General features: G+C 36.7%; 1 long non-coding RNA gene across 4 annotated transcripts in view; it reads right to left on the minus strand.

Moving 5' to 3' along the window:
• Positions 1-26429, minus strand: part of LOC136852290 (uncharacterized) — a 156113-nt gene that overhangs the window by 18779 nt on the left and 110905 nt on the right. For 3 of the 4 annotated variants that reach the window (XR_010857100.1, XR_010857099.1, XR_010857098.1), the window contains exons 1-2: positions 1234-1321; positions 1015-1068 (exon numbers count right to left, since the gene is read on the minus strand). This is a non-coding gene — a long non-coding RNA (uncharacterized lncRNA). Of the gene's footprint in view, positions 1-1014; positions 1069-1233; positions 1322-26429 lie in introns of those variants that run through there. The other variant, XR_010857101.1, reaches the window with a different exon arrangement.

The following is a 26429-nucleotide window of genomic DNA, read 5'->3' on the forward strand; positions in this document are numbered from 1 at the left end:
CAAATATTACCTTAAACTCTTGTAAATCAGTAAAATAACACAGAAAAACGTCAATTGCCATAGTCGGCTCCATTTTCTTTGAAGCTTTTTCATAAACGGGAAACAAAACATTACCATTTCCGCTTTCAACTTGGTGGCCTCTATAGGTCGCCATACAGAACGGGCGCTCGTGACCTTTATCTGCATTTTTAAAGATTTCTGGCAAGCTCGTATGTTCTGGGCGAAATAATTACTTTAATTCTTGTTCAGCAAGTAAAATAACTCAGGAAAACGTCACCGCTGCCAGTCTCCACAGCTCTCGCTAAGCGAAAACCGCAGCTACTGATTGATGAACTGAAAAGCTAGTGCATGCGTGTTAAGGCTTAGAATCAGTGTTCTAGTAATGAATGAAAAGTTGGCTCTGGAGATAAACCACTATCCATTTATTCGCCCTTCTTTTTTTGCTTATTTTCATGTTCCAAATGACATATTTAACAGGAAATACAACAAGGTACCCAAACCTTTTCCCAAGTTATTTACCCAACCAAAAACCCCGAATTCCCAATGGGTCCTCCTTACTGTTAGCTATTCTCAAAAGGGTTCTACCACACCCAGCACCCCGATTCCCAACAGGTCCCCTTTACCGTCGGCTACAGGTCTAAGATAATTTACAGCTTAATTACAGCCGAGCGACAAAATATTACTTTAAATTCTTGTTCAGCAGGTAAAGTTATGTAGAAATACGTCAACTGCCATAGCCTAGCTCACCGCGGACAGCCGGCTTAGATCTACCAATCAATTTCCAAAGTAATACCCCATGCAGAGTTATTGCTTAGTTCTGCCCTTCCATGTTAATATAATGCTTAACCTAGCTTACTACCTGGACAAGAATATGGATAGCTAATAAATCGACATTATAAAACCCGTTAAATAAAAATTAATTGACACAGGACTAATAAGAAACTTACATTGCTTACAATGTTAGAATAAAAATCATATTACATACAATATTGTTAAAAAAACAGTTTGGCTTACCCACAAATTGAAACCTTCCTCGAGATTTGCTGTTCCCGTTAAAAGCGGACGAGCCTAAAAGAAAATAGGCTATATCAAAACAAAAAAAAAATTGTCCAAGACATGCTGGAACACAGCTAATATCAATAAACTATTCAGTTAATTATCACTCTATCATAAAATCAAATGCATTACTTGATTATGTTAGTTTTCTTTTTATCTACATAACGGTTTCATTACATTTTACATTGCTCAGGGTTGTTTTCCTCCCTGAAATTCGTATTGGACAACGCCACAATGGACACCTATTGACGGCTAAAGTAACTAGAAAAAATAGTAACTAACAACTTTATTTGTTAATACTTACGGTTTACCCATCAATTTTACGTAAGATGTGAGAAATTTATCACCCTGTTATAAGATACGGAGTAGAATTACCATCTTATTTCCTTAAATCGTAAACTGTCTTAAGTATTGTCGCAAGAAAATGCAAAATCAAAATATTACGTGGCAGCTATTGTAATTTAGAATTTGTGTAACAACTGTTGTCTAAGCTTTAAAAGTTTTGCATATAGAAATATTTTGTTTAATATGACACATACTTAATATACGTTTACAGAAAATGTCCTTGTTTATGCAGTAATAAGCACAAAGATATGTATTAGTAAAAAAGAATAAAAAATGAAAAGCTTTTCTGCTGCGAATATTTTGGTAAAACATGCAGTAAGATTAATAATTGTAACAGTTGACGACATGTTAACAAATAGCTAAACATGATCAATGCAGAGAAGACATAAAATGAAATTAAGTAACTATATTATATATATATATATATATATATATATATATATATATATATATATATATATATATATATATAATTAATTGTATTCTATGCATTTTTTTATTAAGTCATCTGGTAAAACAACATGCAGTCATCACGAAAGAGATGGTAAACAGAAGGAAAATTTTAAATACAAAATAACATTGCAACCTTTACTAAGAAAACGAAGCTTAGTTGAACTACACAGATATAGAATGGGTAGTACATCGTATGAAATTTCTTTCTTTTCAGGACACTGTATTACTGAGAAATACATAATGTTTCATAAGCCAAAATGAAAAGTTAGCAGATGTTACTGAAATTAGTTATGGAATTATATTTATATATAAAATGATGACTGGTGACATTTTGAAACTAAGTAACAAGAAGGCTTTCGGCATAATGGGGTTCCTTTGGATGGTTAAGGCTCGTAGTGCAATGTCCTCGAGACCCCGTGTATTATAAGCTGTAGAAATATCTGACAGATCAATTCTATTAAATACTTTTCAGTTAAGGAATGTTGCCCAGTTTACAAACCAAATAATCTGACACTTGCTTCACTTTTCATGAATGGTAACAGTGGGGCATCCCAATCTAAATATGGAACCTTTTCACAGATAATTTCTTAGAATAACCACGCTGTTCCCTTCTCAGCCAATGGTCTGAGGGAAAAGGGTATATTTCTGGCTGCTGGGAATTTTGGAATTAACAAAAAATCAGTAATTAATCAATAATGCTAGCATAGCCCCTACATGCTTTACAGTACCCAAGTTTTCTGCAAGTGCCTCCCTAAACAAAGAACATAGTTTGTGAGGCATTTCCTATGTTAGTCTCGTGTAGAAATTAAAATATTTTCCCAGTCTAAAGCGATGTACATTCTAGCCCAAACAACGTTAATGACGTTGTACAACAGTAACTGGCGAATCCCACATTCTCGTTTTTATAGCTGTGTAACAGCCGATCTTACAACATGAATATCGCATTGTTATGGACTTTGAAAATCTTATCACACGGTTCAAAGACTGATTTACTTATGTTTTTCCTACTTTTTGATAACCTAAGCGTCTGCAGCTGTGTCTAAGTTCTCTGCAATGGAATTATCATTAATATAAGAGATCTAACACGATTCCCTTTAATTTCATGGAATTCAGCCAAAAAATTCAATATTTGCATTAGGGTGCTTTTTATTAACTAATAACTTTGTATTTGCTTTAAAGTAATTTTCTACACTTCTCTCTGTAGCGTTACGTTTACTGATGAAATACCCTAGGTTTCCACAATTACTACGCTTTTTTCCCATAACTTTAAATTTTCCCTGTCACTGGGGAAATGATTTCCCTCCTTATGTATTAAACATTCCCAAGGCCTATTATATCCTAATCCAGGACCTGTTTATCTATTTCCCTGAAACGTTTGTGAATTAAGCTAACAAGTTATATTTTGTGGATGTGGCACAGTAGCACCGGCTACTCTATAATTGAGACATATGGCCATTGTTGATAACAAAGAAATCTGGGTTACAAGTATTTGTTTCTTTTAGTTGTAAGGAACTTGTCTCTAAACTAAGTTGTGGTTTTTCCTTAAAAGCTGGATTATCTTCCTTCAGTAATTTCTCTTTCTGATGAGGCGACTTACATGTGAAAATAATTTATATTTTGCGAACTACAGGTTCATGTGAATAGCAAAAGTGTAAATGCAAAATTTTTCAGCCGTGCGATAAAGGCATATACTTATTCATGCAATGCTTGAGTGGCTTTATAAAACAAAAATATCTCAGATCTACATTTACTCTGGGTTCAAAATAAATATTCTGACCTCCTGTGGTCATAATCTAGTTTTGATTGCCATTATGTTTGCTGCGTCCATACCAGCACAACTCACTTTTTCTCCTTTAATTTTACACCCTATTTCTATGGCATGCATTTCAAATTCTTCATGACTCTCCTTGATACAAGATTAGACCTGGCCTTTTGGGATGTGGTGTCGGGTGGAAAACATCAGACGCCCACTTACAGTTCTTTCTGTCGCCCATCCCGTGATGATGATTGCAGAGTGCTTCTCCAAGCTTCTTGCCAACTGTTATTAGAGTTGCCCTTTGCTTCTGCTTGTTCCCCTAAGTTCGTTTCCAGGCATCCAGCAGTTTGTTTTCTGCTTTAATATGTATGTTTGTCATATGTTACGGTAGAAAAAATAGAAAATAACGCTTATTCATTTCCTGATAATGTATATATCTCAAGCCTTCACTTAAATTTGTGGTGGTCGTCCTAAAACATTCACCTATGGTTACTACTTAGTTCTATAGGTATCATTACAATGGGATTTAATGAAAGGTACGCTGGATAGAATCTGATCTCCTGAACACACATCCATGGGGTGAAAACATTTCCCATCAGTCAACTGACATCATCTTATTTTGGCGTTTGAACTCCTGTAGATACTAGACAATGGGAAACTCCAAAGTGGTGCTATAGAAAACTGTAATAATGATTTGTAATAAAAGGATTTGCATCTTGGTTGTTTAAAAAGCACCTTGGTTTGTGATGTTGACATTTTTTTTTATAGCACATCTAAATATATTAAGAAGTTCATTGTTGAATCTTCTTTCGGCCTTATTAATCCCACTGTATAGTAGGATCAGCCGCTAGAGTCAAGTTTCTCCATCTATTTCTATTCCTTGCATCTTCTTCCCCCAGTCCCACCTCACCTGTATCCCTCCTCACCACATCCATCCACCTGATCTGCTAACGGCCCACACTCCTCCTCCCCATCACTGGCATGTTCTTGGCTCTCTTGATTGGTTCCACCTCCTCTCTTATCACATGGCCATAGTATCTCAGGCGAGCTTCCCTCCCTAGCCTTCTCCTTTACATTACATATACCACACATTCTTCTTATATTTTGACTCTCCCTCCTTTCCAGTAGTTTATCGTTGAATGTTTGCACCTTAAAGTTATTCGTTTTAACTAACAGGACAAATTTCTCTTTTCTCCTGCAATTCCTCACAAACATCTCTCGTAAGTTGAAATCAGTTGATCATGCTGTAAAATTCGCCCAGTAAAGGTTTTAGTTTATTTACTACCTTTTAAATTTACCAAAGAAATTCCGTTTCTTGTTGCAGTTTAAGTGTGAAAATAACCAACATTAATGGCTAACCATATGATCTTAACATTCAAACTTTAGCTTCACTTTCACCAGTTACCACTTTTATTTCCCGGGGTACAAATGAGAATCTTGTTGTTTGTTCATTTTGATGTTGCTGTTCTTGCTATACATGTGTATTTTACATCAGTGCAAATCAATAACCTGCTGGTATTATAAGACCATACGAGTTTTGCAGTCGTTTGTTGCTCAGTGGGCCCTAAAGCGATGAGCAAAATTGCCTATAAATTCACCTGAGAAATCTTTTTTGAGCAATAATATTTTGTGATAAGTTTATTTGGACATTAAACTGTCCAAAACTGTCAATAACTAATTTTCGATAATTTTTCGAAATTCGGCAATCGGCGCGCCCCTTTGGTTTGCAATACTTCGAGCCGTTTTCTTGAAATTGCAGGCCATTGCTTTAGCATTTGGGAAGCCCTTCTAGTCAATCTAAACATCTCGGCTGTTAATAATGCATGTTTTTGTTTTTTTCTTCAGCACAGTTTCGGTTATGTGTGTCGTCGTTTATTAATTTTTTCACTCTTCCTGGTTAGCGTTTACGATATTGTCATTTCTTTTTGGTGTAAAGTTTTGCATAGTTGAACAGAATATACACTTAGTTGATGTTCTAGTAATAATAGCTAGTATAATCTCCCAAAACTGGTGAAAAGGCAATAAAGTATTTTATTCAACTCTCTTTCTCTCTCTCTCCTTCATATAAGATATATATATATATATATATATATATTATATATATATATATATATATATATATATATATATATATATATATATATATATATATATATATATATATATATATATATATATATATATATATAATATTTCAACTTTGTAAAACAAGGCTTGCATGTTATACAGTCAGGTTCAATCATGTCCATGAAAATTGTTATGCCCAGCATTACATGATATAGAGATATATATATATATATATATATATATATATATATATATATATATATTGCCTGTGTATTTATATACATACATACAGACTGAATGCTGGCATCAGCAATATTTGGGGGTCAACTGTTCTGCAACATCCAGCCGTTGCTTCCGCAAATCAACCGCTCTCTGCCCACAGCAACTGCCTCTAACTACCACCGACATACTCAGGAAGAACCACAGCGACCTCCCTCTGAATGTTGGATCTAAATCATGCAAACAACCTCCTCACTTGGGCGTTTTCCACGATGGTTATTTATTGAAGAGTGGACGCAATGCAGAACCACACGATAACGGAAAGGCGCCAGGAGAGATCCGAGGTCGGGCGTCTCAAAATGGAATGCATTTTTCAATTTGCCCTAAATTAATAGGAGATTGGAGAGTGTGATGATAATTCCGTTGGCATTTTCAAGGGTTTTGACGTATAAGAACGGAATGGAATATAGAGTTTAGGCCAAAGGCCAAGCACTGGGACCTATGAGGCCATTCAGCGATGACACGGAATTTGACAGTAAAATGGCTTGAAAGGTGAACAGGAGAAAAACCTCACAGCTGCACTATGAATCAACAGTTAGGAGAGAATGGATAGGAAGATAGAAGAAAGAGAATACGAACAGTAGCACAGTAAAAGGAATGAAAGGGGTTGCAGCTAGGGGCCGAAGGGACGATGCAAAGAACCTTAAGTAATGCCTACAGTGCACCGCATGAGGTGCACTGATGGCACTAACCCCTACGGAGCCGATGCAAATAAGTGGTTGTGTCTCTATCCATTGGTTTTAAATTTCATTTAGCTGTATCTCAAATGTATCACCTCTGTTTTTTTCAGTAGATGCAAATAAATGATTCAAATAATTTTTTAGAGGACTTTGTTTTATTTTTGTCTCTACCAACCCCTACACTGCTTTCTTGATGTTGAGGCCAGTCTTTCCAATACCTCTTTCAATGTAACTGCGAAGCCTTTTCTAGGTCTCCCTCCCCTTCTTCCTCTTGACATTTCTGAAGTGTCTACCATTTTTCTCCAGTTTATCATACTTCATTCTTTTCAAACGGCCAAACCATCTGTCCTTTCACCTAGGCTGTACCCCTTCATCACCCCTTCTACGTTCCTCCAAATTTCTCACTTTCATTTCTTCCAATTCTACATACACAAATTCGTCCATAAAGCTTTCATTTTTTTTCTTATATCCTTATTCAACATCTACATTTCATTTACATACATACATTCCAATACGGCTTCCAGTGACACTTCCATTTCCTCCAAATCTTTTGCACACACACTACTGCATTTTTTTGCTTCACCGGTTTTCTGACTCCCTTTTCCCTCTTTCTACCATCGTTCACTAAATTCACTCCAAAATACCAGAATGAATCAAGTGCGTTCATTCCTCCAGAGTTCATATTAACACTTACTTTCATAACCTTACTCTAGCTCACGTTTACTCTTTAACTTTCTCCTCCTGTAAACGTTTTCAAACTGTCACTAATCTCTGCGGCTTCTCTTTACTATCCTTAATCACTAAGGTATCGTCTACAAACACCAGCCATTACAAACTCCATTCATGACTAATCTTCTTTTCTAACCACATCTACTGTCCTTTCCCTAACTTCACACATCACTCCACCTATAAAGATATTAAACAGCCTTGAGGACATATCACACCTCCTTTGTCTAAACCCATTTTTATACCAAAGCAGTCACTCTTCCTCCAGCAAACTGTAACACGAGCTTCACGTCCATCATAAAAACTTTACGTCGCTCTCCTCTCTAAACCATCTACCAACAACACTCTCCACATTCATTGTCTCTCGATCATTTCTGTCACAAGCCTCCTGGAGGTCAATGTGTGCCAATAACAGACTTTCTCCTTTGCTTTCAAACTTCTCACGTAACTTCATAACGAATACTTGATGCAAAAACAAACTTCCTTCCTTCCCCAATCCCAAACTGTTTTACCCTACAAATCCTTTTAGGTCGCGAGGCTGTATCTAGGCCGGTCACAAACTTGGATAAAAGAGAAGTACTGATCACAGTAAAAACAAGTAAAAAATGAGCCGAAGTTTCTTCGGCGCAATCGAGCTTTCTGTACAGGGTATAATGCTATATGAGCCAAGGCCCATGAAACTTTCAGCCACGACCCGGTGGTGGCCTGTTCTATAGCGCTGCCAGACGCACGATCATGGCTAATCTCAATGATTAAATTAACAAACTGTTGAGGGTTAGAGGCTGCAATTTGGTATGTGATGATTGGAGGGGTGGATGATCAACATACCAATTTGCAGCCCTCATCCTCTGTAGTTTTTAAGATCTGAGGGCGGACAGAAAAAGTGCAGACGGACAGACAAAGCCGGAACAATAGTTTTCTTTTCCAGAAAACTAAAATGAGCACAGAAACTTGAAAAAGCAACATAAGACTTGGTGCAGTTGTCGGTAACGAGAGTCTATAGCATTTCAGAACAGTAACATCCGAATGAACATAAAACAAAATATTTTCCTTTGGACACCTCAGCAGGTAAAGCTGATAATTGCTGAAAATGAAACTAAAGTTCGAACGCGATGATCATAAGGTTACCGTTGATGCTGGTCTTGACACACGTCATTAAAACTACATCAAGAAACTAAATTTCTTTTTGGGAAGTGTAAAAAATCAATATATAAACAGAAATTCTTAATAGGTTACCTGTATATATCATGCTCAACAGAGGACGTTATAACTGACTTCAACATCACGAAAGATGTTCGTGAGAAACTGCTGAGGAAAACAGATATTTGTCCTATTCGTTAATAAGAACAACTTTAGTGCATAAACTGCATAATATATTTAGATGCACTACCTTAAAGCTTAACATCACACGCCAAGGTAGCCTACTTTCGAACAACCGAGGCGCACGTCCTTATACGACAAACGGGTCATTCAATTTAATAATCTTAATATTGTACTCCATATTTTTAGCATCATCTGGTAAAGCTTTGTACACAGTCCGAACGATCTTCTTAATCTTTTATCGCAATTTCACATTATCCTCCCATATTTGGCTCCTGCAATTCATTTTCCGCATAAATAAGAGATTGCCGTGTCATTGGAATTTTACACTGGATTTGCTCCGCTTGGCTGTGTAATAATCACAGCTTTAATCCTACGTTGTATCTCTTAACCTCTTGCTTCCTCCGCTAACAAATAAACAGAAAGAGAGAGAGAGAGAGCACTGGGCACCTTTCTACTTTCCACTCTTAACCAATTACGTGGTACCTATCGGTGCAATATATAACTGTCGGACTGAATTCCGACAGCCCCGGCGCTGGAAGGGCCATAACGGTATATCTGGTCACCATAAAATTGGCATTAATTGGTGGTTGGACTGACCATCTCCTTCGTGGGACCCATAACGTTCAATATCGGGGTCACTCATCTCGGAGGAGGTCAACACATTATTACAACTTTGCTCGGATAATTTCTCTCCTGATTGTCATACTTACTTTCCATAGAAAAATCACTCAGGCGAGGCGTTGCTAATGGCCCCGGGCCATCACATGCCAATTATGGATGGCCAGCGAATTTGACATCAGTTGATAACCTCCCTCAACCTCTAGGGCACGAATCGTATAGCTAGCTCAACTTCTTCTTCTTCTTCTTTTTAACGTGCTTTTATTCCCATTTTTGTATGGGGGTGTTAATGATGCTCTTTTTTCTCTCTCTCTCTCTCTCTCTCTCTCTCTATATATATATATATATATATATATATATATGAGAATAATAGCAACATTAACACACACACAATAGTATATATATATATATATATATATATATATATATATATATATATATATATATATATATGTGTGTGTGTGTGTGTGTGTGTGTTTGTTTGTTTGTTTGTATATAGGAATCTAAACGCAATGTATATAATTTTAAAACATGTATATATCAATCAGCAAAACACATAAATAAATGAAGTATGTCATCATTCTCAAATATACTTGATAAGACGATGTACAGTTTACAGTCACTTATTTCCACACTGTACTCTCCACCTTTCTGTGAATCTCTCTCTCTCTCTCTCTCTCTCTCACATACACATATAAGGTGTCTAGTCATGACCAATGATTATCGTTAATTTATATAAAAAGCACGTATATATATATATATATAACTTTTAAAAGGGGAACCATTATCGCATATTGTTGAACATTACTGAAAAAAGGGAGTTCGAAATGGCTTTTCAGAGAATTAGTGCTAGTAAAAAAAAAATGTGCCTTAAGCAGAGAGAGAGAGAGAGAGAGAGAGAGAGAGAGAGAGAGAGAGTTTCATAATTTAAGTGGGTACCTTGACGTGGTGTTAGCACGTGTCATGCCCAAGGGTAAGGGCGTGGAGGAAGCCTTCCCCCTCCAGACGTCGATCACCACCACCACTATCTCCTCCTCCTCCTCCTGATCCTCCTTGAGATAAAGCGCCCCTGCCACAGATACCTAAGCATCCTCTTCCCTGCCCTGCCCTGCCCCCTGACACTGACAGTCCAACCTCCTCCCGAGGGAAGAGCAGCGGGACCCCAGACTTACCCGACCCTTCCTTTCCCGAAAAGTTCACAAATGTCGTAATGATGGTGCTGACCAGGAAGGGCATCACACTGCGTATAAAAGGAGGACGGAGACTCAGAGTTCCAGAGTCTTTGTTAAGATGGAGACGACGTGGAATATCGCACTGGGAGTATGCTGGTCGCGAGGGTTGGTCAAGCAACGGGAAAGAGCTGGACACTTTTTTGCATGATATCGAGACAGGTTTGCTTTATGCTACCATATAAAGTACATAAAATAACAAGGCACAAATACATATATATTCAAGTATCTGCTGTTTATGCGAATGACTCTAATTATGCAGGTGTTCATATAAGAGAATACAGGATATTTCTCCCTAATAAAAAGAGAGAATACGGGATATTCCTCCCTAATAAACACCAAGTAGTGCTATTTCGTCATGAAAAACAGTTAACATCTCGATAAAAATACGAGAACACATAAATCAACACCAAAACATGAAACGTAATGTAAAAGCCATAAAGGTATAAAGGGGCGGAGAATTCTGACCTGGTCCACAAACTTGGCCGAGGTATAAACATGCTGATGATGATGATGTTGATGATGACATAGAGCGCCATAAATCCGTGACACACTCCGTTTAATAAGTGCCATGAGGATTTCCCAATCCTGTCATTAGGCATCATTAGCCATGATGAAACCGCCTGATTTATTTCGGGCGATCATCAGCGCCTCATGATATCAGATCTTGCGCTTCCTCGGAGGCCGAGCAAATTCCTCTGAGGAAAAAAAAAAAAGTCAAAATAACTAAAAAAAAAAATCTTCTAAGATGTCGTGGAGGAAGTCTTTGAAACTCAACTGCAGATGGAAGATGATAATACGTATAAGAATGTGCTGAAGTCAGCAGAAAGCTTTAATCCAATTGCCTTTTGCAAAAATCATTTGTAATTCTCTGCAAATGTTAGAAATTTCTCAGTGCTTTATGATCAGACAATATAAAGGAGCAGTCGAATACATCTAAATTCTTGAAGAAAGTAAAAGAAAAAATGGTAATAATGACAATATTTTTTAACTGTCGAAGCAATTTTTAAAACTTTTTTCAAACTTAAAAATTTTACGAAAAAATAATTTTCATCCTATTGAATCATAACCATAACAAAACTATAGGGTAATATGAAATCTCCTTAGGTATATCAGAACGTTAAAAATGAACCTTTGTAAATGAAAAATTTTAACGCAATATATACACTGGTTTTTGCATGACTGGAGGGTATGTTTGCTTTTTGCTCTTATATAAGTGACAATTCGATTATTCTACAGCAAATTTCGAAGATCTTTCTGTCGGAATAGCAAGAGGAGAGAGAGAGAGAGAGAGAGAGAGAGAGAGAGAGAGAGAGAGAGAGAGAGAGAGAGAGAGAGAGAGAATAAATCAAGTTGTTACACCACCTGGAGCAACTATCGACAAATCATGGAGCGGTTAATTGGGGGTCAACTTTCTGAATGTTGCCAACTGATGCTGCTTCTACGCTAATGCAGCTGCCTTGTGCCGGATAGTAAGCAACACTTATCACTAAGTTTAACTATCATTTTTTCTTTATTATATAACGACTGGCGTGGACTGAGAAAAACTACACACTTCACGACAATATCTAAGAGAAAGAATATTGTTGCAAGACAAAAATTCGGCATAACTGTAGGTCAGTGTTATGTACATTCCATAGCATTCAGTGGATATCAGCATGGCTACTTGAAACTTTATTTAGTGATTCTGGGCATCCTAGAACCCTTTGCTATTACTCAGTACTTTATGCAAGTGTCATGGTTTTATAGCGAATTTCTAGGTGGAATACAGGTTTAAAACTCCGTAACAAATATTCATACATTGAGGATTCAAGTTTTGATTTAAGAAGAAGCCGAAGAAGTCATTTTTAAACAAGGATTTGATATATTCATGACTAACATCATTGTATGAGGATTAAATGGAGTATACTTCCCCTCCCTTTCTCTCTCTCATAAATAACACACGCATTATATATATATATATATATATATATATATATATATATATATATATATATATATATATATATATATATACATATACACACACACACACACACACACACATATATATATATATAGTATATATATATATATATATATATATATATATATATATATTATTACCTTTTCCCCGAACAGGTGGTGACTCTAGAAGAAATAACAACATAATGGTTACTGTCACATTCATATTTCAACAGTTGAATGGTGGGTGAAGTCTATGATATCTTCCTCGAATTATACATATACTTCATATACTTCCATCTCTATGGCTGTAACCCTAGCCCAATTTTTATCCCTTTTCTCCTTAAGTACTCTTCTAGCTTCTCTTCCTCAAATTGCTTGTCCTAATTATATTTACAGCTGTATTTATTTCATCCAACTCTTGAAACTGAACTTCACCTACTTTCTGCTTCAACCAAATAACAATAATATATAATACACACTTCAAGCTACAACTCCTCTCACTTTTCTTTCCTCTCAATTCCTTTCCTTGCAATCTTCTCTTTCCCAAGTATGCTTACCAATATTCTAGTTTGAAAACTTTGTATTTTCAAAGGTCAGATTTCATTTTAAAGATATTTCCACAAGACTGCCATTATCAATTACTCCAGGAGCCCCACACTTACCAATATCACTGATGACGCGTTACAGTGTGATGCCAGTTGGGCAAACTGAAAATTAAGCAACATGCCAACAGTACAATTTCTTTTCCTACTACCAAACCTAATAAGCACAAATTCAGAATCCAGAGAAACAATAACCTTTCACACACACTCTTTTCCACTTTTCACACTCTTCCATTCTTGGGCCATATATACTCGACAGTTTTTTCCTCATGTCATATGTTCTCATGTTCCTCCTGACGCGAGTGTTTTTATCCCCTTCCTGGTTCTACACTCTCCAACTACCCCAGGCACATCCATTCTTTGTCCTCTCTACTCCTGCATCCACTGTCGTTTCACCGTTGTCTAACCAAGTGCAAAAATGACCAGCTTTCTCTCCTTAAACAAATCAGCTACCATACATTTCTTCTCATTTGCACCACATCCAAACATTCAGAAATTTAAGATTCAATGAATCTACAAACACACACACACACACACACACACACACACACACACATATATATATATATATATATATATATATATATATATATATAAATATATAAATATATATATTTATGTGAGTCAGTTAAATATGACTGGTACCGTGATGGTGGTAAGCAGCACTAATACAAGTACCATTGGTTTAGGATTCTAATGTACCATTACCCAACCAAAGGAGGGAAGTGAAAAGCTATTTGACGGAAATGCTGTGGACTGTCTGCTACCACCGTGGTAGTAGACAGTAAGACTTGTTATTTACTGCCCAAGGAAACACCCATGTTTTGGGGTATATTCAAAGTGTACCTAAAGCAGAGGAATGCCTGGTGAATCGTCAACCTTGGCTCCCATTCCGCTGCAATCTGTGCTTCTTTAAATCTGATAGTGATCTATGTTTTCTCATAATATTTGAAAATCAACAGTAGCCAGATCTTGCCTCCAAATGCAAAATATATTCAACTCGATTCAGTTAATCTAAAGGAGAATTCTTACTGATACTACCGTATCACCCACCAGACAACATCTTCCTACATTTTATTATTATTATTATTATTATTATTATTATTATTATTATTATTATTATTATTATTATTCAGAAGATGAACCCTATTCATATGGAACAAGCCCACAGGGGCCATTGACTTGAAATTCAAGCTTCCAAATATGGTGTTCTTTAGAAAGAAGTAACAGAAGGTAAAGGGAAATACAGAAAGAAGCGATCGCTTATTAAAAAAGAAAAAATTAATGAACAAATTTATAAATAAATAGATAAAAAATGTAAGTAAATTATTAAAATATAGGGAGAATCGTATTAGGGTAGTACTGCATTGCATCTTCGCTTGAACTTCTGAAGTTCCAACGGCACGGCATCCTCAGGGAGACTGTTCCACAGTCCAACGGTGTGAGGAATAAAGGACCTCTGGAACTAAGGAGGTTAAGCAAAGCTTCACAGCCCTGAGGTTCAGCGACTTTCTTTCGATCTCCTTTAAAATTTTGGAATTCTGTTTTCATCTGGCCCAAATTCAAGATTCTCCTACCTCCCAAAGTTTTCTGTAGGTTCTTTTATGCTTCATTTTTCGTTCTTTTCTGACGATCAGGGTCAGATTAAGACTTTACAAAAATAACTTGTACTGTAGTCCTGAACATTACTTGAGACATTATATCGCACAATAAAATCATATAGACTGCGGTGACTAATATAAAAAATTATAGGGAATTTATCAGCGCTATAATTTTTTTAATAAATTTTAAATGTTCAAAGAAACGGAAAGCTTATTCTGTTTTATTCATGTCAAATATTTAATAATCCAGTAACAACAAAGACCTGGAATTGGATATGTATTTTATTTTTGTCTCTTACGGAAAAAAATATGGAATTATGAAACCGATTTTTCTAAAAGAACGAAATGAAAAACTTTATGCCTGACATACGAAACAGCGTCACTACAGTTCGTTTACTTTAATACATGAGAGAGAGAGAGAGAGAGAGAGAGAGAGAGAGGGGGAGGAGGAGGATCAGGGTACGTACATCAGCGCTCTTCGCCGACGTCCGGACATCACGGACCATCATTCAGGAGTTGGAAAAGTTGCAATTAATATGTCACCTCTCGTTAGGTCGCTCGGAATGCGCTCGGGGGAAATATTCAGATGACCTTTTTATCCGGTACCTCTTCGGATGCCCCTCGTCTCTCAAGACAAACTTTCTCTCCTCGTATAAATTGCGTGTTTTATACTGTGGCACTGCGTCAGACCTCATCTGTACACGCGACGCGTTTACAAATGAAGTTCCAGGAATGTATATGCAATAACAATTCTACCTACTCTGCCTACCTATTATATATATATATATATATATATATATATATATATATATATATATATATATATATATATATATATATATATATATATATATATATATATACATATATATATATATACAGTTCATTCCAGTTACACAAGTATGTCCAAAGTAGAAACTCTGAGACAAACGTCAGCTAAATCTGTCACAATCTTTAAGTAGCCGACAAAAGGGTAATCCTGCAAGTAGCGCTGACACAGACACAAAAGCCATCATAAGAAATTTTTCTTTCTGTCTTTGGCTCTTTCTTAGAAGCTACGAAAGTCGACGCCAAGTTTTTACTTTACTTTAAATAACCGGAATTAGTCACCGGGTTCTTTAAAAAGCAGTGAAAACAGTCTTCGGGACAATCATTTATTAATGCTCTACCAGTGTGGAGTCACATCGTCAATACTCGAATGATTAAAACTTGACTTCGATACTGAATAATTTCGACTGTTTCCGATGTAAAAGCTTCAAATTGGAAACGCAATGGGGACATCACACATACAAAAATTCCAAAGGCTAAGTTGTTGCCAGTACAGCCTTTTTCCCCCCCCTCACACAAGAACAAAACACCATAAAACAAAACCGATTCCACTCCGGTCCATTTTGTGTCAATATGCGGCGAGTGCAATCACACTGCACCTGCGTCAGATTTCCATTAGTGCAACACTTTATGATTGCAAAAATACTCAGACTGCCGAAACCTGGCGTGATTACTCTTCCTGAACAAATATCTTTAGCATTTTGAATGTGGAGTTGTCAGAGCTGATTCAGTAATTTAAATGTTCCCTGGGTCTCATTCTCCAATGGACTTTGGACTTGGATAACTTGCAATTTCATTGCTGAGCTTCAGAAGTGGGAATGCAGGAGGACCATGATAGGGAACTCAAGTTCCAAAGTGCAACTTAAGTTACTGCAGTGTGCTACTCTGCGCCTCCCTCCCATCACAAGGACAAACACAAAAGAAAACTGATTCCACTCAGATACCAAAAAAGCCTCTGAATAGGGGGATTTAAACTTTCGTTAACGCGGCTCGAGTTCTGTTTAGCACAACGGACTCAGTTTTCAATGTATGATCGTTAAATAATCATTAATAGTCTCAAGTTATCAGCATTACCAAGGTAACTAAAAGGGAGGTAAAATGAGTTATCCATTCTAAATCACGCCAAGGATAATTTCATATAGAATTCAGTTTTAACGTTCATCTGTTGAAGATGTCTTCTGCCCTAAAATGGAACACTGCAGTATCTGCAAAAATAGAAAACTGAGAAAAATGGTAGATACTCCCTTAACTTACTACTGACTTTACAGATACTGCAAATGGGACCCCCTAAGTGAAGCACTGAAGAATCATTCCGAAACTGCAGTAACTTGTGTATTAAGTGTTTCACGAGCCCAATAAGTGGCATATCTCAATTTCGAAAATCTTGCAGATACTGCAGTTGCCCATTTTAGGGCAGTCTTGTACTCTTGCGCCGAATATCTCACCCTAAAACACCCTTAAGATTTGCCTTTGCTTTGTCATCGATAGCAATAAAAGACCATTAAGTAATCATTCAACTGGAATTCATTAAATGACAACTTCATTTTATTGTTCCCTATTTTCGAAAAGTTTCTAAGTTTCTTTTACCTAGAAAGGGGTACATCACTGCATTTGTTTGGGGAGGGGAGGGGGTTGTTCCTGAGAGAGAGAGAGAGAGAGAGAGAGAGAGAGAGAGAGAGAGAGAGAGAGAGAGAGAGAGAGAGAGTTAAGTTAAGTTTAGTATACCTTAGTTTTACCAGACCACTGAGCTGATTAACAGCTCTCCTAGGGCTGGCCCGAAGGATTAGACTTTATTTTACGTGGCAAAGAACCAATTGGTTACTTTAGCAACGGGACCTACAGCTTATTGTGGAATCCGAACCACATTATAGCGAGAAATGAATTTCTATCACCAGAAATAAATTCCTCTAACTCTTCATCAGCCGGCCGCGGGAATTGAACTCCGGCCCATCGAGTGACAGTCTGAAGTTCAACCGAGTCGGCCAACAGAGGGCTGAGAGAGAGAGAGAGAGAGAGAGAGAGAGAGAGAGAGAGAGAGAGAGAGAAGGCATCCCAGAGGGTATACCGCGAAGAGACCGGGAGGAGGACCTGGAATATTTGTCGGTACTGACCAGCTGACAGTCATTATTACCGGCGGAGGTCCCGAGGGCCGCGCCAAGGTACCCGATCGTATCAGGCCGTTATCGGATAACCCCAAGGGGCACTCGGTCGGGAAAGAAAAGTCATCAAAGATGGACTCGAAAAGGTACGATAAAGGCCCAGGTGCCTCGGGCTGTACTTCAGAGGGCGTGAGGTTACCTGGAATGGGAGCACGCAAGTCCACCCATGATATTATCACTATGTGGGAAGAAGAAGAAGAAGGAGGAGGAGGAGGAGGAGGAGGAGGAGGAGGAGGAGGAGGAGGAGGAGGAGGAGGGAGAAAAGTTAGAAAATAGAGTAAATACTAAAAAGACAATCCTGTAAAAATTACACACAAAAACAACAAAATAAAACTATGCCTACAGACTTGTTGATTAAAAAAGGCCACGCACATCACTTGTACTTCTACTTCAAAGTTCAGTTCTACTCATTGTTTATGAAACGATTAAATAATCAAACTGACGATTAGAAAGATCACAAACTGAAGTGATCTGCGAAAATTCATAATTCAACAACAACACACACACATACATATATATATATATATATATATATATATATATATATATATATATATATATATATGCACTGTTATGCAGTAAGTGGTTTCAAGATAAAGAAAATTTTTCGATCATTATTTTAATTGAAAAGTTGGTCTGGTTTGCTACTCGAGCTGGTGGAGAAACAGCTAGAGAGAGGAAAGAGATCTCTCACTTACAAATTTGGGTTCTCTACGAGCGCATAGGGCTGCACCTCCCCTTGGATAGTGTGTCACTTACAATCAGTTCATTAACAATTGTTTTAATTCACCTTCTAGGGCCCCCACAATAGTGACCAAGACTCAACAAACCTGTTTGAAGAACCTTGATTCCAGCGTTTATATACTATGGCGCACAGAGAGAGAGATGAGTTTCATAAACCACTGAATTCATGATTAATAGTTAATTTTCTACTCAATATTAATCACAATCGGGCTAACATATACTAAAGGACCAATTACGAACTATTAATGATACCACTGGGATTTCACATTCTGAAATTTGCTCACGAGAATAATAACACTAGTAATTGACTCACATCAAATTAAAAGATGATAAAAAGAAAATGAACACAAGAAAGCAAAAAGAAACAAACACACAAAATAGTGAAGAAAACAGAGAAAAATGAAAATACAAGATCAACCATAAAAAAAAAATTATACAAACAAATACTGAATAGTTACCACAATTAAAAAAAATAATCAATGACCAGAATTAATTTCACACTACACGCGGGGTAACAATTAGAATGAAATTCACTCAAGACCCATACAATGACTGTGAGCTATATTTCCTAAAATCTCCTGTAAAAATTAAAATCACTTCAATGACACAGAGAATGGGATTCCTTTATGGAATCACTAGATCCTTTCACTTTCACTTAAGACAATAATCTAAGTACAGACTTCACTCATGAGATGCATCCTGCGTAACTGTTCTTGTATTTGTGTATATTATATATATATATATATATATATGTATATAATATATATATATATATGTATATATATATATATATATATATATATATATATATACATGCAAAATGTCAAGGATGCACTACACAATTTTTTTCTTTTTCTGGAAAATAAACAATGGGAAAACTGGTCAAATGTGACTCGACTATCTTTAGGAAAATGTCATTTACATTAGTGTTATTGACAAATGGCCTTATCCAAATGGGTACACAAGAACAGGATTTCTGACTTAGGTTACAGAAACAGTTAAGAAAGTGCTCCAGATGTTAATCAGCCTGGGAAAATGAATTCCCTGAAAATTCACTAATTAGGACACCTCGTGATATTGGTAGGTGATAGAGACAAATTGAAAGCCAAACAAGGGATCTGGACCGGTCGATATTAAGAAACGGGGGCATATCTTAACATCGCAAACCTTGTGAGCATAAGCCTTCTACAACACATCATTCAACACTTTCTCAACCTCAAGACGTGACCCCTTTGCCCCCAGAGGTAATTCTGGAACTCGAATCCTGCTAAGAGGCTCCAAAGTTCGACAGATCAATTCATCATTTTCTAATCTCTAAACCCGATCCCTTGACCCTTAAAAGGAGCCTGACCTATTGCTTCACTATTTGTTCGGATCACTTTTCACAAGACATCTACTGACAAGACTCTTCAGATGAATGGCCTGTACTTCAACAAGAGTGAAATACAAATTTAGCCGAGAATTAATACTAAAAATAGGGGAAAAGGCGTACAACTTGACGCAACAAAGACACTACGAAGTTTCGTAAAGTAGTCTATATGTTCCTACAAATGCAATCAAAGGCCACAGACTTGCCATGATCCGGTAGTAAATGAAAATCTTTGTAGAATGTTTTGGTGAATCCTGTTATGAATCCCCTGTATAACTAAGATGATTTTCTTAACTTGACAGATGCTAACAAAATTATCAGGAAGGAAATACTTTCCAGACTCTCGGAATATACCGAAGAATGAAGCTACCATCTTTTGAAGACCAATCGCAGCCAGAGACGTAGATGCAAGTGCGCATGCGCGTGGTATTTCCAGGTAATTTCAAAAAGAAATCTGAATTTGTGCATTCTTGACATCTGGCATATTTATACAAATCGTACGATATTTTTCAATGAGGTTCAGACAGAGTGATACAACCATACGAAGAGAGTTCCCAGCATCTTTTGTAAGACAATATATGATTTTGGTTTTGGGTAAAACCTGTTACTCCGCATCCAATTGCAGTGTAGAATGAGAATAAGAGGAACTGAGAAAAAGCTTCTACAAACCGGCAAGGGGAAGGTAACTTGCCATCTTTTAAGACTGTTTTACACGTAAGGTTTCATTGTCCTGCCAAAAAATACAACCTTAATCTTTATCTAGCAGCCACGGAGAGAGAGAGAGAGAGAGAGAGAGAGAGAGAGAGAGAGAGAGAGAGAGAGAGAGAGACTGTCTTTCCTTGGCTCCAATCCACACCTGTGTTAGGAGCCATTTGTCCCGGAGCGTCGCCGGGCGAGCACCCCACCTGGAGGACTTTAGTTATAAATGTAGTGACCAGAGTTAAAAGTTCAATTAAATGGCTCCGGAAATGTCAGTTCTCATCGGTGGGTGACGTTCATCTTAGTTTCTCCCCGAAGTGCTAACAACAGCTCCCTTTGAAACACCTCTATTGTCTCCCTTTTCTATTTCATTTTATAACTCAACGAAAATGTCAACTTCAAACACAAAACACACGGCTGCGAACTTGAAATGTCATGATATATTTCACCGACTGAAACCTTAGCAAACTGATGGCTTTGTACTATTACCTAATGCTTTTCTTAAAAAAAAAAAATCTGGCTGGCTTGTGTTAAAATTTACATCACACACACATATATGTATATATATACATAAATACATTACATAGTATATGTATATGATGATAAATCAATGTTTCACATGACTTAATATAAAGCCATGCGAAACGTGATTTGCACTATCATCTATACTTTATATATATATATATATATATATATATATATATATATATATATATATATATATATATATATATTTATATATATATATATATATATATATATATATTGTCATGCTGAAACGTGATTTGCAGTGTCATCTACACAGGTAAGTTGGCACGAAAAAGTTATTTTTTTCTAAAGCTTATTGTTACCTTTTGTTGAAAGCAAACCCTATTTTTTTTCCCCTACGTTAAAGAGGAATGTTTATTTTTTTCAACGAACAGAGGTATTTTGCAAACGTGTTTGTTTTCTTTTCTCAATAACCAAAATAGTAAAAAGTGTGTCCTAACTTGCACCGGTCTCCTCCTATATACATGTATGCATTATATATACGTATATACTGTACATATATATATATATACATATATATACACATATATGTATATATATACAATATATATGTGTATGTATACATACACGCACACAATAATACACACACACACACACATATATATATATATATATATATATATATATATATATATATATATATATATATATTGTATCTATTGGCCACTATTTGCCAGCTACGTATGCAATTGTAGTAACCACGATTCCCTCTTATCTTTTCGAATTCTTCATATTTTTTTTATACGCTTGTCACTAAAAAGCCGCAGATCCAAATGCGAGAACACGAAGCAATTCTGACGTCCGTAGGGGGATTCGAACCCGCATCCGTTTATCTTTTAAAAAAGGCTTGTCAGCACCATAACCACGGAAGAATGGAATCACTAAAATGAGGGACAGAATGTTCTTACGATAATGACAAGTGGTCCTGGAAAGTTTAATTTTTCGATCAAAGGAATATTTGGTAATTAAGAGTTTTATAGAGAGAGAGAGAGAGAGAGAGAGAGAGAGAGAGAGAGAGAGAGAGAGAGAGAGAGAGAGAGAAGAGAGGGATTACAGTCAACCACCTTCAGGAATACAGTTCCTTTATAAATTTATACAAAAGGTATTCTTAACACTGCATCGACATTTGAAAATACATTAACTGAGGTCCGAGTTACAAATTCACATTAGCTGTGTGTTTGAGAGAGAGAGAGAGAGAGAGAGAGAGAGAGAGAGAGAGAGAGAGAGAGAGAGAGAGAGAGAGATTTCAGGAATAACTGGAACTTGCAATTATTCAACAATCAAAGAATGAAAGTTTTTTTAATAACATATTATTTCTTCTGTTACTGTCCCTTACACGATTTGCTACGGGCCATACCTCCATCGTTTACGACCGTGGGTCTACGCATAAGAGGCACCTGAAAGTTTGGGATATTTGTTTTCAGCAGTTAAAAGGATGAAAGCGAATATAATTCTGACGTCTCTCCAAAGAAGCTTCCTCTTGGTGAAAAAATTCACATTCTTAATACACGCTCGATATCTTTCTACCTATGTATCCATCCATCCATCTATCTACTGTATATATTTATAGATATATAGTATATATATATATATATATATATATATATATATATATATATATATATATATATATATATATATATATATATATATATATATATATATATATATATATATATATATATATATATATATATAAGAAAGTTATCGTGAGTGTGTGTCTGTACCTAGCCAGTTACTGCTTAGTCTACAAGTACAAAATTACACTACAGTTACGTAAAGGTCAAGATCATACCAGAGGTCAAGGGGGTTAAATATAAATGTACATAGGCTAAAACTCTTGAACTTTGCTAGTTATAAAGAGATTTCATATCAACTATGCATAAATAACTAATTAAGGAGATATGCAGTAAGGTGAAGGGCGTACTTGCTTGTCAAGAATTTAACAAAGGGCATGATTTTGTGAGCTGAGTAAAATAATGGCTTAACTTATGGTATGCTTAAACCATTAATAAATCCAATGTGCGAACTGAGGTCAAGGTCATACTTAGAGGTGAAAAGTCAAATAAGATTTTACCTTGTCTAATAATTATGAGCTAAAGAGACTTCATACTTGATATGAAAATCCACTAATCAAACTGAAAGGTCTAGGATAAAGTCAAGGTCATACTTAGAGTGAAAGATCACATAAGCATTGAACTTTAACCATAATTTTGAACTATATAAGATTTACTCCATGATTAGTATGCATAAATATACATATATACATGCATATATATATATATACACACATAATATATTATATATATTGTATATATATATATATATATATATATATATATATATACAAAGGCGTAAGGCAAGTCAGCTGATTCCCCTTTAACATATCTCAAAGAACACATTTGTAAAATAATTTTCTGGAGAGGACGCAGAGCAGGGAGACAGGGGTAAAGGTGAGAAATCCTAAGCTCTCCCAGAACGCCGTCTCCTGACCTAACCAGACCTTACCTTCCTAGGATAACCCCCCTGAACCTTCCCCCCCAGGTAACACTGAATATCCCTGTCTCCCTACTCTGCATACTACCCATTATTTTTTTTTGTTCAAGGGCACTACTAGATAAAGAGCAGCCCTACTGGCCAAAACCTCCTTCAGCAGAGAAATATGTAATCTGCTTTAGTGGTTCTTCCTCAGGCAGTTAGTGCTAAGTTGACGGAAGAGTTTACGAGAACTCAATTTAACATTGACGCGGACTTTTGGCGATTTTCAGCGTATTAAATTACACAATTTATATTACCTATGAATTATAATGAAAATGAATTATAACTACGACTGTATAAAAATTACGATAACATTTTCTTGAGTCAAATGGTATGCGGATAACAAAAGACTAAGAAAGAGAGAGAGAGAGAGAGAGAGAGAGAGAGAGAGAAACAGAGAGAGAGAGAGAGAGAAACACATTCTATTTATTTCAACTGATACGGTCCGGAATGTGATCGAAAAATATACCTCTATTAACACTAAATGTTGATACATTACATGTAACTTTCACGCATACGGACAAACATACATACATACATACATATATATATATATATATATATATATATATATATTATATGAAAGTGATATAAACGCCAAAATGTAGAAAGTAGATGCATTTACCTTCTACATTTTGGCGGTTTTATGGGCCTTTATGTTTGATGGAATTCTGCTTTAACAGAAATATTTCACACAGTCATATATATATATATATATATATATATATATATATATATATAGTGTGTGTGTGTGTGTGTATGGTACATATTATTTGCTAGTAGCTTCATCACAGTTCTGACCTATCGGGTGAGACGAAGCATTCAAACCAGAGATCAGACGTGGCCAGTAAAAACGCGTCACCTCTCTGGCGACGACCAAACGTCCGACTGGAATCCACTCAAATATGAAAAAGGGCGAAGATGTAAATGGAAACAGGTGTGGTCACCCATTCATGGGGTGAACATGTGGCAGACGGGATCTCCGTCTTTTGAATCTTCAATATTGGACGAGGTGTAGCCTATGGCAGGCCTGAGTCGTCGACCCAGCGGTCACTTCATGAAGCTCATGCAATGATTAGTGAGCTCTGCTCTGGTTCACGCTGGCCTCGGACATCTGGGGCAAAGACGAAAGGGGGTCGGGGTGGGGGCATAGACGACAGGGGTTGGGGGTGGGGAGGGGGGAACATCATAGACGGATGTGAATGTATCAGTTTTACGTTATTCTTGAGCCAATTGCTCAGAGATATAAAATGGGCGGAAGGGTTTTGAGATTCTGTAGTAACTACTAATCAGAAGAGGTTCTAAATTAGTGGAGAATTTTAAACGAAGACTATCCTGTAGTGTATTTTTCTTACCTTTTCATAAAACGCTTGTACTGTGAATGATAGGTTTTCAAATGTTCCATTTTCTCCATTGCACAACCTATGCAGACCAGACTATATATATATATATATATATATATATATATACATATACATACATATATATATATATACATATACATACACATTATTAGACAATAAGAATATGAATAAACTTACTTATTATCTTTATACATTAATAGTTTAAAGAGACGACTGAGTTAATATTCTTAACGTTTATCTAAGATGCTGCAATACGCAACTTCTTACATATTTAATAACTGGATAAAATGCGAATGAAGAGGATTCTTGCAAAATTTCTTTCAAAGATTTGTTTTCGAAACCTGATGCACTTTTTTGGTTGAAAGTTCAACAGTAACTAAAGATATGTTTGACTGTAAATGTCGTTCTGCATTTCTGCATTCAGGAATATCCAGAATTGCAGGGGCGGACGGGGGGAGGCCAAGCGCTGGGACCCACGAGGTCATTCAGCGTTGAAAAGGAAATTGATAGCCGAAAGGTTAGAAAGGTGTAACAGGAGGAAAATCTCGCAGCTGCACTGTGAAATAATTGTTAGGAGAGGGTGGATAGCAAGATGGAAGAAAGATAATATGAATGGAGGTACAGTAAAAGGAATGAAAGGGGTTGCAGCTAGGGGCCGAAGGGACACTGTGAAGAACCTTTAGTAATGCCTACAGTGCACCCCGTGAGATGCACTGACGGCACTATCCCCCTACGGGGTTCTGCATTCAGGGACTGGGTCGCGTGGCGTTCTTGTGGAGTGCAGAGTACCACAACCAGCAGTTGGTTTAATCTGTTTTAATTTGTTACTGATACATATATTATTCTTTAATTCCTACAATTTATTAAAGATGACGGGTTTTAAATATAACAGCAGTTTCTAGCAGGAGCAGGTTTACTTGATTATTTGATCTAGTTATTGCAACTGCAGCTTTGGCTTCTTTCTCATCATCATAACTTCCGTTCATTGCCCGCACGTGCAGGAGCCTAACATATTGCAATATTTATACCGGTTTCCTACAAAAAACGCAACAGCCACCTCCGAGCAGGTATTCTAATGCCCCAAACCACACTCTTCGTCATTTTATTGCAGTGGTAAAGCAACCACCTTAACACAGATATCTTAATGCACCGACAATGTGCATTAAGGAAGCCTGGATCAAGGAGTGGACTAACATGAACTGCTTAGAGCAGCACTGTGTTCATGGTGTTACATACGATACAAAGCCTAACCCACTTCGTTTCAAAAACTGAAGTGAAAGTTTCATCCACGAACTGAATGAAATGACGGAAAGGCAATGAAATGACGGAAAGGCAATGCAGGAGTAGCTGGACCGCGTGGGTTTTATACATGTGGCAAACCTTCTCCCTCTCTCCCTTTCTCTCCAACTCGAACCTTTGGCTCTTCTTCATTATTAACCGTGGTATTTCTCCCAAATTAAAGTCTCGCCGAAGAACAGAGGCTGCTAGGTGGAGCCT

The sequence above is a fragment of the Macrobrachium rosenbergii genome, chromosome 25 (genome assembly GCF_040412425.1).
Source record: "Macrobrachium rosenbergii isolate ZJJX-2024 chromosome 25, ASM4041242v1, whole genome shotgun sequence".
Lineage (NCBI taxonomy): Eukaryota > Metazoa > Arthropoda > Malacostraca > Decapoda > Palaemonidae > Macrobrachium > Macrobrachium rosenbergii.